The 15,295-nt window shown below is 34.7% G+C and overlaps 1 protein-coding gene across 4 annotated transcripts in view; it reads left to right on the forward strand.

Annotated features, from left to right (window-relative positions):
* The first annotated feature begins 9,434 nt into the window (after positions 1-9,434).
* Positions 9,435-15,295, forward strand: part of PCNX4 (pecanex 4) — a 35,370-nt gene continuing 29,509 nt past the window's right edge. For 3 of the 4 annotated variants that reach the window (XM_039864207.1, XM_039864217.1, XM_039864195.1), the window contains exon 1: positions 9,435-9,634. The gene's annotated coding sequence lies outside the window, so the exon portion shown is untranslated. The remainder of the gene's footprint in view (positions 9,635-15,295) is intronic. The other variant, XM_039864227.1, reaches the window with a different exon arrangement.

Here is a 15,295-nt window from a genome sequence, read left to right on the forward strand (position 1 = left end):
CAGGGTCGGGCCTGGTTAGTACTTGAATGGGAGACGACCTAGGAAGATCAGGTGCTGTAGGCATAAAAAATAAAAAAAATAAAAAAAAATAAGTGATTGTAAGTTGACAGATTTCTTGTAATCTGTGAGGTCAACCAAGGGTTGCCTCACCTACAAAAAAAAATAAAAAAGTTTTATTATTTTTAAATAATATACAAAATTTCAAAAACAAACATTAAAATGATCATCTAAAATACCACCATGCTAATACAATTATCATTTTCCAAAGTCCAAAGTTTTCTCACTTGTGTATTTTTACAGAATTGTAATATTTAATACAATTTTTTTTATATCATATACCTAAGCATTTTCCATATTACAAAGCCAATATAATCATCATTTTAATGTTTGTATTATATTTAATAAAAAATACTTTCTTAATCATCAAACCTTTAAGTTGCTTTCAATTTTAAACATTAGAAATATGCAATAAATACATACATGCATAAATTCCTTTTCTTCTGTTGAATGCTTTCTATAAAAGGGTACTAAATCAGTTAATTTTTTATGCATTTTTTATGGAGTTGCTGATAAATATCACTAAATTTCTTTCAAAAGGGATCGTATAGATTTGTACTATCCCAGCACTCTCACCACTGGGACCCATGATGTTACTGTTATCCTTCTAAGTATTACTAATTCTTAACAAATTGCCTATCACCTAGTAAACACACAATATGTCTTTACTAATTGAATTCATGAATGAACAAATGATAATGTCATCTAACTGGATCCTTACTATCACTGAATCTTATTTAGTTCAAATCAGAAAGTCCATAAAATAATAAATCTTCTTGCCAGCATAAAGGTCTTTCTTGATATATAAATATGTCCCTATACATTGCCAAGTGTAATGTAATTTCGCTCAATTATAACCGTTCTTTTAAACATAAAATATTACTGTAGGATCGTTTTACTAACTTGCCACACTTTGTGGTATCAGAGATATAACCTTAATTTAGCATTTATGAATAAGCAAATAAAATATTATAAGCCATACTCAACTCATCATAACTAAAGTATATTGGTTCTAAATTATCCTTGTCTTATTTTGTTCCTTTTCCTTGTGAATTTTCTATCCATTAAACTGTTAGTTCTTTGACATTAAATGATGTGTGACTAGCACAAAAACATTTTTTATATTCTAGGCATCAATAAATACTTTGGTATATTTATCATGCTATATATTTATTCTCTTATTGAGCTAATTGAGAATAATTTTAAAGAATCATGGTTTTAAAAATTATATATTCATTTTAAAAATGCACATTACAAGGATCCCCTCTTTATGTTAAGAGTAGTAGAATAAACTATCAGATAAAAAGGAAGCTTTAAACTATCATGATATTCAATGTAGTATTCAATTCTTCTTCACGGGTTGTAAATTATGATGGGAATGTTACTAGAACTGTCAAATTCTTTCCAAAGCAATCTTTAAGCTAATCAACATAGACAATCACTCTTTTCATTTCTATAGCAGTAAGAAAATTTTAAGCAGCATCTTTTGATTGGAGCTGTCTTGAAAATTGCTTGGTTGGAGGCCTTATTTTAAAATGCAACTAGTCTGAAATATTAAATGTAATTTGTCGTCCAGCCTAGAGAAAGAATGATGCATTTGGTACATTTTTCCTAATTGTTTCTGATTGCTGCCTGGGTAGCCCCAGCACTTCTCCACCTTCAAAATCACCTTTCTTTGAGGGCTTTGACATCTTTGACCACTACTATTAATCAAAGAAGCTAAACATAAAATAATTTAACTATTATGTAGCAGAAATCTTAACGATACTGGCTTTAACATTTTTATTTAATTGACCTTAGAGAGCCCTCAGAAAGTAAATTGTTGGTACTTAATGAATTCTGTTAAGATGACACATCACCTGATGTTAATACTAACAGAAATCACTGTCCCAGGTAAAGTGGTCAATACAGATGTTAGCAGAGTTTTGTTTTCCAATGTTAATCATGTTTTGTTTAGGTCTGCTTAACAATAAATAAAGCTCACTCTTCTGTTTAAAGTATGGTTATTGAGAAAATTTATACACCTTTAAAAAACTGCATGAAAAAATGATACAGCCTGTCTTTATTCCCACCCTTACCATGATCAATTTAACACAAAAATAATACAACAGCAGAAATATAGAATTAAATGGAAATTTAGAGATGTAGGCCAATCTCTTAATATTACTGAGGAAACTGAGGTCTGGAGAATTTAAGTGACTTGCCCAATGTCGAATATTAAGTTTCTTGTTGACAGTGTATTATAACTCAAATTTTATTACTTCTGATTAAATATGCTTTCTATATAGCTCTATGAAAATTGTTGGCTTTTTCCTTCACAATAAGAACACTGTTTTCTTAAATTTTCACTTTTTTAATCTGGAGTAAAGTTTCTATGTCCATTTATCCAACAAAGAAATCAGCTATTGGGTTCATGCTAAGGAGTGAGGAAAATATTGGTCTAGTAAATGGAGATTATGAAAAGAGGACAAAGTGTTTCACAGTGTTCTCAGGTAGGTCTGCTTTTGTCTCTGAACAGAACGAGTAATTCTCTTTGCGGGGAGGCAGTACTGGATGGGATACTGAAACTATAATCAAAACAAGAGGAAAATCGGCTCAGGGCCCTCCTTAAAGATTGTACACTGTCTCAAAAAGCAAGCATTTCACTATGTGCATCAGGAGAAAAACAAATAAGACTTCTTTCTGGAAGAATCCACATCACATTCAGGTTAGTATTTTTCAAATGCCTTGTGTTTCTAACAAAAATGTGTACTGGGGAAAGGAAACATACATAAACAAAACCTGTCTTTTGTTATAGAGTATATGTAACTTATAGGTTTTCAAAGGCCAATGTTCTAGCCCATAGTAATTTGGGGTATACCAATAATACAGGAACAAGTTGTCCAGGGATACTGAATTGTGGAATTCGGAGAGTATGCCTCTATACAAACTGGGTCATTTAGAATAAAATATATTAATTTGATGTTTTTCAGTAGAGAGTATGAGTATTTGGTTTTCTTATGTGTGTTAGGCAGGGCATTTATTCCCTTAAAATAAAGGTTGTCTTTTAAATTTTATTCATTATTGTTGCCAGGAGAAAAAGTTATAAAGGAATAAATTCACAAGGGAAAAAAATCCATAGACTAGTTTTATAAAAAAAACCACAAATAAAAATATCCATAGTTTATTCTTGATATATAGTTACTCTACAAGTAAATGCATCTCTTTCTTATATGCTGCTCTTTACTGGTATATACATTTTCTACTAATTACGAAGTCTTTTAGGAGAAAAATGTCTATGTAAAAACAGGAATCTTATATTTGGCCTGAAATTTATAAGTAAAATGTTTTAGATTCAGTAGGATTAACAATTATTCTAATATTAATTTCTATACATTGGTTTTCGCTTAAACTAAGAACCTATAAGGTATCTCTGCTAAAGGAAAATCAATTCCTGGCATAAATTGTATTAAAAAGTTGTTATATTTTAAAATTATATTGCTAAAGACAAGACATATATGAAAATTTCTTCCATTAATACTTAGTGATTGCTAGTTCAATAAAATAGGATTGCCATGTATTTTATTTTGCATGTTATCTACAACATATACTTTCTAAATGTGTTAAGTATTTCACATGCATACATATCTGTATATAAATACACTAATGCATGTATATTTTACATACATTACACTAAAATTGGGATTTTATATGCAACATTAGAAATCCTAATAATCTTTAGAATGTACATAAATTCAGTAGATGCTCTCATTTAATATAAAATGAACTAACTTTAAGGATTCCTATTGATAAAGCACTAAAGTGGTCCCGATTCTAAGCACTCTCTGATTACGAAAGCACAAAATTTATCAGTATATCAAATAACTTATTGTAATTTTCAACTGTAATATAGCACTAAAAAATAATATAGCATTTCTCTCCCTATAAAACCATCACTAGTGTAATCATTTATTCATAGAAACTAGCAACTATATTTTCTAAATTATATTCTGGATAAAGGTACTATTATAAAACTAAAAATCTATGTCATTGTTTCTGGTTATAAGTAGCTTGGTGGGATTTGGGGCGGGGTGGGGGGAATAGATGGGATATTATGGATTGTCAATTTAATTTTGTTTCTCGTTTTATGACTTAAAGAAGATAAAAGCAATACATGTTGATTGTTAAAAATATACTAACAGCACAAAAGTAAAGGTAAAAAGTCAAAGTTCCCCTTCCCATTAAACCCTAGTTAAACTATACAGAGGTTAACTTCTATCATAGTTTCATATGTATCCTTCAAAAATAAGCATATACAAAGCTTCCTTATGTAAACCTCTAATTTTTACATAAGATCATACTATAAAACTAATTTTTTAATTTTTTACTTAATATAATTTAGACATGCTTACATACCAGTACACATAGATGTACTCCTTTTTTAACCTAATTTATTTAATCTGTTCCTTACTGAAAAATGTTTTATCTTGCTATTACAAATGTTCTAAGTACATCTTTATACAAATACTGCTGCACACTTAGGTGAGATATCTGTCAAGGTAAGATATCTGTAAAGTATATTTCTAGAGATTAAATTTCTTTGTCAAAGGGAACTGCATTTTAAATTTTGTTAGAGCCAAGCTAAGTTTAAAAATGTAATTCCAATATACTATCCCACTATCAATGGTTATTTTTGATATATTGTTGTTATTTATATGTTATGTATAAATTTTATTTGCCAAATGTGGTTTCATTTTCCTGAAATATTTATCCATTTTTAAATATATTAACCTGAAGAGGGCATCGCAATGTAAACTGTAGGAAGTAATTCTAACCAGTGTGGACTTTTCCGTTCTACAGCAATACTAAAATGAGTCTGCAAAGATTGTAAGATGGTATATAAACTTTTCTCTACCTTTAGGCAAATTATACCTAACTCTCCCTCCACCCTCACATTCTTATTTAATTACAACTTCAACTTTAATTACAACTGAAATTTTATCAGGCAACTTGTTCATTGCATTTCCTTATATATTCATTAATAAGAAAGTGAAAATAATGTTCACACAATTCTAAACAGTTGGTACATTTACAAACAAAGAAATTAGCAGGCAAATGTCAGGAAAAAGGACACCTATTTGAGGTTACGAGCTTCAATTCTAGCTTCAAAAATTAATGTGCTAATAAGAAGATATCATTCCCTTGATAATACTGTCACTAGAAGAGGTTAGTATAGGACACTGGGGATAAAGACTATGAAATCTGCATAGTCAATTCTTAATTATGTATGCCAAAATAAAGGGAAATCATTGTAATTAATTCTGATCTGTGTGTAACTTAATTTTTATAGAGTCAAATTGTAAATATTCCTGTGGCTATTTACAGAGTTTGGTTACTCTTAAAATTTGATCTTTCTCTGAAGTTATATTCATAAACTTTTACAAAATTTAACATAATTTAAAAAAAATTCTAGCCTCTTAAATATCCCAATTTAATAATTTTTCAGCTTACCAATAACTCTGTTTTTTAAAATAGCTACCTAAAATAAGTTTTTATCGATGACTGATGGTAACTACACTTATGGTGATCATATTGCAAGGTATATATATGTCAATTCACCATATTGTACACACCTGAAACTAATAATGTTGTATACCAACCATATTTTAAAATATTTTTGAGAATAAAAAACAAAATAATTTCCAGTGGTGATAACTTTCTAAAATAACTGAAAGGCTCCTAAAGTTAAAAATCTAATCTGTGAAGTTATTGATGTGAAATAACAAAACTTACAAGCTGCATAAGAAAATTCAAAATTCTTGATCAAAACCAAAATCTGAGAAACCTTATACTCCTTTCACACTATACTCATCAGAAGTTACTGTAAAAATTTCAGAACTGTAACTGAATATATATTGCATTTTTCAACAAAGTTTGAAATCAATTAATGGCAAAGCTATGATTACATAATGTATTATTTGATGGTTCTATTTAAGAATGTTTACATAGTATGAGATTTTTTTCTATATTAAAGGAAGTTTTAATATTAAACTTTGTAATTAATAATGGGTCGTTCTCTTTTATATAAGCTTTCTTTCATATAAGGTCTGTCATAGCCTCATAACTCAGTGTTATCCAACCCACAAACTTGTGAACACAATAGAAAATACCAAAATTTCTACCTATCACATGCCCATTTATATGGCCTTTGTATGCATTTCTATATACATCATGATCTGTGATATAAAGCAGAGATGAATTTCAACAAGCCATGTAAGAAATTATCTTATATTTCCTTCCTTCTCTCCTGATACTTTTCTTCATGTCCAGTAATATTCAAACCTTGGCATTCTATTCCAATCTCATGATTTGAATCTTTTTTAATGTAAAATATTCCCAAATCTCTGTCTTGACCTCTCCCCAAAGTCCAATCCTATATTTCTAACTGGACACATCCCACAAGCTCCTCAAACACATAATGTCTCAAAGCAGATTATCTTTCTTTCCAAACCTATTCTTCCTCCAGTGCTTATTTTCGGGTACTTCAAACTTTGTAGTCATCCACCTTGAAGGTTGGGCTCTCCTTTTTCCTTTGGTCTCCTCACCACCACACCCCACTCCCATCCCAATCCAGTCCTTAATCAAATTTTATCAATTTTCCTGCCTTGATCTGGAAGTTCAGCTTCCTAATTCCCTGGGGCCATTTCACCTCCTCTTTAACTCATCCTATCTTGTGCTGCAGTTCTGTATGGTTATTTTCAGAGCCCTCTGCTCAATGGTTTATGAGCAACTGAGCCAAGTGAAGATTTTACAGGTTTTTTGTTTTTCACTTTTTTGCAAGAGGAGTAACGGGTATGAATTGAAAATGAACATTACCATTACACAAAAACATGTATGCCATTATAATGTCTAGATAAACATTTTTTTTCTGGCTGAAGAAGCAGCTCTAGACTTTTGGTAGTTTCATTTTATGTGAATCAGCAGGGTAACAAAAAAATATAGATCTTAGAGACATACAGATGTGCTCAATTCCAGATCTTATCATTTACTTTTGTGAAGCTCAGATTCCTTATATTTTGATATGAGAATAACATGAGCTACCTCATAAGGTTAAGATTAAATAAGGTATATACATGATTCTATATATGCTCTAAATATTTGTTGAATGAATGAATGAACCCTTATCTGGAATACCTCCTCTCCCATATCTTCATCCAGTTAACTTCTACTTGCCTTTTAAAACTCAATTGCAACTATCTGAATTTCCTAATAATTTGTGTCCCAATTCTGTGTTTCTATAGTTCCAGTGCATAGCTGTTTATCACACACTCTGTAATTACCGGTGTCCTTTTTGGTCTCCCATGTGATATTTTTGGTAAATTCCTTGAGGACAGGGATCATGTTTTGACTTCATATCTGCAGCAATTAGTGTAGAGCCTGGCAAATAGCATCCATTATTTCAATAAATGTTGAATGAATATACAAGTAAGCAAAGGCCTTCTACCATAAATTTTACTAATTTTATTCTAAGATAGTGCAAAGTACAAACATACTGGAAAAAAATTAACCAACAAATATTCACAGCAGGTATTTCAACACAAAAATGTTCATGCCGCTTGGGTCATGTGTAATTCAAGGTGATGAAACGGGCATTATAAATACAGCCTCTCTACATTAATAGTTCATCCTTATTAAGCACAAGTTGTGCCAGTTATTTCTATTTAGTTATTTGATTTAATTCAATCTACAAAATTCCCTCTGGGATAAGTTATTTGCCCTATTTTACAAGGTATGGAAACTGAGCGCCAGAGAGATTAGGCAACTGAAGTGAAGGATCACACAAGTAGTGAGCGGTGGGATCATGGTTCCAACTCAGGGTTCCAACCCAGGCTTCCTGACTCCAGAACCTCTACTCTTAACCTACACTTCACTGGCTTCCTAGAAGTAGCTGATTTTTCAAAGATCCTCCTACCCACATTATATGCGGATATGTCTTCCCCAAAAGAGCGGGAGGGAGACATTACAGATGGACCAAGAGCACATTTCCCCTTCACGCAGAACTACGGAAGGTTCTATCTGTAAATCGTGTTCTTGAACACAAGTATATGTACATCCCTGATGCTGCACAGAGTTTTCTTCCACACGCTTAAATAAAATACACTTTTCCTCTAGATAAACTTATTATCTTGTTTTTTATAAGCCTTGGATTTCTTTTAATATTATGGCTTGAAAACCTAAATGCTTAAGAACTAAGCCATCATTCCCAGTAAAGCCATAAAGAAACAAAAAAGGCCGTATGTATGATTTTGCAATGAGATCCAAAGGACACAGTCCTTAATCCATTCACAAGTCCCAAGTATACATAACTGCTAGGATATCAATCAGAAGGGATAAACCTTGATAGCGACAAAATGGCTTCAAAATTCCCTTACATGAGCCTCTAAATCATTTGGGATCAATTTAAAGTTCTCAGGGGCTGCCTTGCGGACTTCCAACCAGCCACCTGGAAGGTGTCCAAAACATGCGGAAGAAATGAAAACTTCATGGAAAATGGAGGCCGTAGACACAGGGCATACGGATAACTTCTAAACTACCGAACTGAGGACTTCTTAGCGACTTGTATCGATTCCCAGATCTGAAACTAACGCTAAGTACTAACAATCCACAACTTTTTTTTTCCTATTGGAACGCGGTAGCTTTACCTTATTTTAATAAACAGATCCTTTAGTAACACATTTCAACGACAGGCATTTTGGTTCCTTGTATTTAAATATGTCACAAATCAGTCACGAGGAAAAAAATGCAATAATGGGGCTAGAGTGTGCATGTATATGCAGTTCTAAATCTTCCAAGCCGAAAAGGACGTATGAAGTATCACTTAAAAACATTTATTTCCGTCCGTGTGTTGGGTGGTGGCGGCCAAAGTGCGGATGTGGTTAATATAGGTCACAGGACCCAGAGTGGTTGGAATCGCACTGCACTCCACAGTCTGCGGTCAGACCACAGCAGACCGAACGCTCGCAAAATGGCGGCCGCGCCTCCAAACGCGCGAGAGCTCTACCCGGCGGTGGACCATCCCGTCACCAGGGTAACGACGCTCTCACGTAAGGGTGCGGCCCCGCTGAAAGTTCGGGGCTAGATCTGCGGTCTCCTTGCTGCTGTTGCCGCGTCTGGGCCCAAGGCGAGGCCAGAGGCCGAGCGACTCCTAAGACTCCTGGCCAGACGACCGTTGGCCTAGGCCTGGAGCGAACGAAGCTCGCCTCTTACCCGGCTCGGCCCTGCCTGGCCGGCCGGAAGAGCGATGCCCATTTGCGAGCGCACGTAGGGGGGCGTGGCGAGCCAGGCAAGCATTGCCGGTCCTGGAGCGTGCGGAGGGTTCCGCGCCGGGTGGCGCCAGCGGGAGTTAACGTTAGCCATGGAAACGCGGAGCCGGCCTTGGCGCGCCCGAGGTGAGCTGGTTGCCTGGCAGCCACAGCTTCTCGGCCTCTGCGTCGGTACCTGGAGCAGCCTCCCTGCAGGAGCGCCCAACCCGAGTTTACCTGCAAAAGCGCAGTCCATGGGATGCCTTCGCTTCGCCTCTTCCCTCGGCTGACTCGAGGTAGGTTGGATCCCCGACACCCACCTAGAGACTTCTTGGTCGCTTTACTTTCCAAGCTTGTGCAGAGCCACGTTGTTCTTGCAAGTTTAATTGCGACAGATTTCTCGTTCTTCATTATAAAACCTTTAAGTGCAATTAATTGCACTTGGTAAGACGTGAGATGAACTCTGTCGCTAGAGGTATATATCATCAGTCCGGTGGGGTTTTAACTTTTCTTTTGAAAGACTGTTTAAGCCCGTTGACGTACAGCATTTTGTTTCTAAGAGACACTTGTGATATGGAAAATGGCCTTTTGAGTCTTGATTCAGGGATGGCTTGTTACCCCCAATAAAGTTCACAAGCTGTGCTCCTTAGTACGGTACTTTTTCTCTCATGTCCAGCTAAACCACTTTTGTCCCAAATTGATCAACTCATGGCTCCCAGAATGAGTAACTCTTTACCCACTGATCTGCTCTCTTTCTCCACAACTCTGTTGAGGATCAGCGTTTACTTCTATGATGTCTACTCCGTCAGAAGTTATCAAGCCTATGAATTTGTTATCTGCTTTATTATTACTTTTCTTCTTTAGCTGCAATTAGGGCACAGCCAGCCATTATATTATTGGGTATCCTCTGCCACCCATACTAAATCCCCAAACCTTTATCATAGCATCCAACCAGGTGCCAAGTTCAGATACTGCCATTTCGGTAATTTACATGCTACTCTTAAATTTCTGACTTAAGGACCTGCCTACTAGTTAACTGCCACAGAAAATACCAGGTTGGGACATTTTCTGTTTCTCTTTTGTAATATTAATATAAGATAATATTGAATGTCAACTATGATTGAAAAGTAAAAAAAGAACATTTCATAAAATTCACCCATTAAAAATGTAGGATTCAGTGGTTTTTAATACAGTCACATAACTGTGCAACCTTTACTACTGTACAGTCAATTTTAGAACATTGTCATCACCCTAAAAAGAAGCCCTGTACTTTTTAGTAATCACTCAACTCTGCTGTTTCATCTCACTATCCCCACCAGCCGTAGGCAAACACTAATCTATTTTCTGCCTGTATAGATTCCCTTATTCTGGACATTTTAAATAAATGGATTCATACAGTATATGTAGTCCTTTGTGATTGGCTTCTTCCACTTAGCATTCTGTTTTCATGGCATCTGTGTTGTAGCATGTATCAGTACTTTATTCTTGTTTATAGCCTAATGGTGTTCCATTGTAGGCTACACATTTATTTCATCCATTGGTGGACATTTGGTCGTTTCCATATTGTGGCTGTTAATATTTCTGCCATGAAGGTCCATGCACAAATTTTTATGTAGACTTATGTTTTTATTTCTCTTGGGTAAATACCTAGGAATGGGATTGCTAGGTCATATGGTCACTCTATGTTTAACCTTTTGAGGAACTGCCAGACTGTTTTCCAAAGAAGCTACACCATTTTACATTACCATGTGAAGGTTCTCATTTCCCTTCAACCTCACCAATACTTCTTATTGTCTGTCTTTTTGATAGCCAGTCAAGAGTATTGAAGAATTATCTCCTTGTGGTTTTGGTTTGCATTTCCCTAATGAATAATGATGTTGAGCACTGTTTCATGTGTTTATTGGCCATTTGTATATTATCTTTGCAGAAATGTCTAGTCATATCTTTTGCCTAGTTTTAAATTGAGTTATTTGGGTTTTTATTATCGAGTAGTAGGAGTTCTTTATATATCTCAGATACAAGTCCATTATTATATATATGATTTGCAAACATGTTTCCCATTCTGTGGGTGTTTTCATGTAGTTGGTGGTGAAAACCTTTTCTTTTAGACACTTTCCCACCTTATCAAGGAATCCTGTATGCCAGTGCCTTCATTCTGGCTTAGCTAACAAAACTTTCCTATTTTGACATTCTATAGATTCCTCTCAGGCCCACCTTTCCCTGAAAACCCTTTCTTTTATTCTTTTATTTCTCTATATCCTCAAAATTCCCCTTCATTTGGCAGTAGTTTGGAATGATTGAAAAACTCAGTCTGCCACCAGTTGACATTGTGTTGGTTAAGTCACTTCATGTCACTGGTTCCCTTTTCTGTAAAATTGATTTATTTCGGGTAATTCATGTGAGTGGTATTCAGTTTATTCACTTGATACTTGATTTTGAAAGAAAAGCATGTTAACCCATTTGAATTTATAGTGGTAAGATGTGTGAGGTTTGGGAAGGCTAGACTGGGATATGAGTAGAAGTATTGGCTTGCCCTACTGCACATTTATGAGATTCTGATGTGAACTTTGGCTATTTCCTACCATCTTAGTTTTCCATAAGTAATGGAATGCTATCAGCTCATATTCCACTGTTGTACATATATGGAGGGTGAATCCTAGAACCGAATGATGAGTTCAAAGGTGGAACTCATCATTCCACCTTTGAAGCATTGCCAATACCTGCAATAAATAGATACCTTGAGGGATCTATCACCTTTCCCATCCAGTAATAGTTTTCTCTACAAACCAGTTTCTGTGAATGTACAGAAAACTCTTAGATTCGAAGACCCACCAAAATCTTGAATTTGAATAAATACCATTTTATAGATCCAAAGAGAAGCTAATGTTCTTGTTCTTTCTGTTTAAGACTCTTTTTAGATGCTTGGGTAGATTTTCCTTTCATTGGTGGGGGAAGGACGGTGCTTGCTACATAATTGATAAACTATAACATGTAATGTATTTTTCATGTTTAAGACCAAATGTCTTTCAAAGGGCTCTTCAAGAATTAGCTGTTTGTCCATGGTGTGGCATTTAGTTAAGACCTCATAGAGTATTTTCAGAATCATTAGAGGTAGCTATCTTTGCATCTCTAGTTTTCTGCTGGTACCCTCAGCAGTTAGCACTTGGCTATCAACAAAGTCCACCTGGCATACTTTTTAGAATTGCTCTGGTAGTAACAGGTGATTTTTATCCAGAGCAACTGAAAATTGTTTCATGTCTTGCTTTTGAGTACTTAGGTGCAGGTTATTTTTGTTTCTTTTCTAGACATGAAGGTTTTTTTGTTTGTTTTCCAAGTTAGTAAAGGTGGTGACGCTTGGAAAATACATATACATACCTGTAATGAATATTCTCAGAGATATAGACCATATTCATGAAACAATAATAGGATTCCATGAAAAGGGATATCCAGGGATTAAAGAAGTGCTCTTAGAAATTAAAAATATGAAAGAAAAATTTATTAAAATTTGACAAGTATATTCAATGATAGTAAGTTTCTTGAAATTACAACAAAAAATATAGTTGAGGCACAGTGCAGAAGGGCTCAGTAAATAAATATGTGTGTGTTCAATATAATCTCTCACCTTTTAGAATGGCTATGACTTTTTAAAAAAGTTAAATGTTGGCAAGGATATGGAGAAATACACTGTTGGTGTGGATTGCAAAGTGGTGCATTCACTATGGAAAACTGTATGGAGGGTCCTCAAAAAATTAAAAATAAAACTATCATATAATCCAGCAATTCCACTTCTGGGTATTTATCCAAAAGAATGGAAATCAGGATCTCAAAGAGATATTTGCACCCCCATGTTTATTGCAGCATGATTTATAATAGCGAAAAAGTGGAAGCAAACAACAAATGGAGAAAGAAAATGTGGTGTATACATACAGTGGAATATTATTCAGCCCTAAACAAGGACACCCTGCCATATGTGACAACATTAATGAGCCTTGAAGACATTATGGTAAGTGAAGTAAGCCAGTCACAGAAGGGCGAATGCATGATTCCACTTATATGAGATATCTAAAATTGTCAAACTCCTAGAAACAGTAGAATGATGGTTGCCAGGAGCTTGGAGAAGGAAAAAATGGAGAATTACTGTTTAATAAGTATAAAGTTTTAGTTACACAAGATGAATTAGTTCTAGAGATCTACTGTACAACATTGTATTGCTGGTTAACAGTATTGTAAACTTGAAAATTTATTAAGAGAGTAGGTCTCATGTTAGATGTTCTTGCCATTAAAAAAAAAAAAAAAAAAACCCAAATCTCATAGAATAGGAAAAAAAGTGTAGATTCAATGAATGACATCAGTCAATAAAAATATACGATAGATTTTTTTTTTGAGTAACCTTTGTTAAATGAAAATCAGACAATTGTTAAAACTATTTCTAGGAATTCTGTTTGCAAACTTAGCTATAAAGATAGTATAATCCCAAAAAACTGCCACTTTTTGTTATCTCTTTCCTTGTTTCAAGGTATTTTCAACGTGGTGCCTTGCATGATTGCCGAGTTAAAGTTTTGATGACTAAGAATTTCTTCCTAATACATTGCCAAATTGATCTTTGTTTCCTATCTTTCTGGATAATGCATAAGAAACATGACTCAGATTCCAAATAAAGCAACATTTCTTTGGCTGTTTTGTTTTCCCACTTTCAGAGAAACATATGAGGAAAACATATGGCCTAAATTGGTATTGTGATGCCATCTTTATCCCTTAATTTCTCTTTTCTCAGCTCCTGTCCTCCACCCCCCACACACAAGCCTTGAGCTATTTTTCGTTTTGCCCAGTCAGAGATAGCAGCCATATAAATGCATCAATCTGTTTGGGAATTAACAGTCTTACAAAGGGTATGCAAATTCTCATTCAGGGATTAAATTTCAATTAGTCTGATTTTATTTTCCATGATAGTAACCCAGATAAGGATTTAGATCTCTCTGTGTCACTTCCTACAAAGAGAATATTTTTAAAATATTCCAGGATCTATAATTAAAGTCAGACAATATCAAATTATCATAAATCTTGCCTTAATGAATTTCCAGTATCTAATATCCTTCAGATATTAGAAAAAATACCCATACTTTAAATCACTCTTTTAGCAACCCGATATACATGCTACCTGTCAAATTTCTCTCATAATTTTTTTCCTCGTGTACCCTTGTTCATGACATTTCTTCTTGACTGGTATATATTTTTAATTCTCCTTGGCTTAGCTAACTCTTAAAGGTCCTGATTGAAGCTCAGACCAATATTTCTAAAACTAGTTTTTATAAAACACTATAACACATGATCTGTTATTAGATATTGTGGAGAAAATGGGTTTCATGGTCAAATAAGTTTGAGAAACTCAAATGATAAATTATAAGCAGATTTGCTGTGGTGGTGTTTTTTTTAACTTCAAAGATGTCTCAGAATCTTTAGCTTGCTGATATCCTTTGTGACTCTTCAAAACGACTGTTTAGTGTATAATTTCTCAAACTTCTTTGACCATGGGGCCCTTTTCAAGACACATTCTGTAGGCCAAGTCTTGCAAGCAAGTGGCTACTGAAGTAAGTAACACTCTTGAATGTTTGTGTCTTTCTACAAAGCTAGGTTTATTGAGTGGAACTGTCTCAAATAAACCGATCAGGCACCCACACAGGTTAACACACAACACACAGAGAGGGAGAGTACAGAGTCTTAAAGGACAGAGCAAAGGGTGAAAGTCCTTAGCATATCCAAAGTGAACTCTGTTGACTGACAGCATGGAAAACTGCACGCAAGTCCCACAATGGGACCAAAGGTCAGAGAGTCTTTTACTCTAGTGCATCATCCATGATGCTCATCAGCTTAGGCTGGGCATCGTCAGTCAGGTGTTAATCTTATATGGACCTTACAAGGTGGGGCTCCTCATGCTTATCAACTCTTACAGGTGGGGG

Source organism: Pteropus medius, unplaced genomic scaffold (genome assembly GCF_902729225.1).
Source record: "Pteropus medius unplaced genomic scaffold, Ma_sr-lr_union100, whole genome shotgun sequence".
Taxonomy (NCBI): Eukaryota; Metazoa; Chordata; class Mammalia; order Chiroptera; family Pteropodidae; genus Pteropus; species Pteropus medius.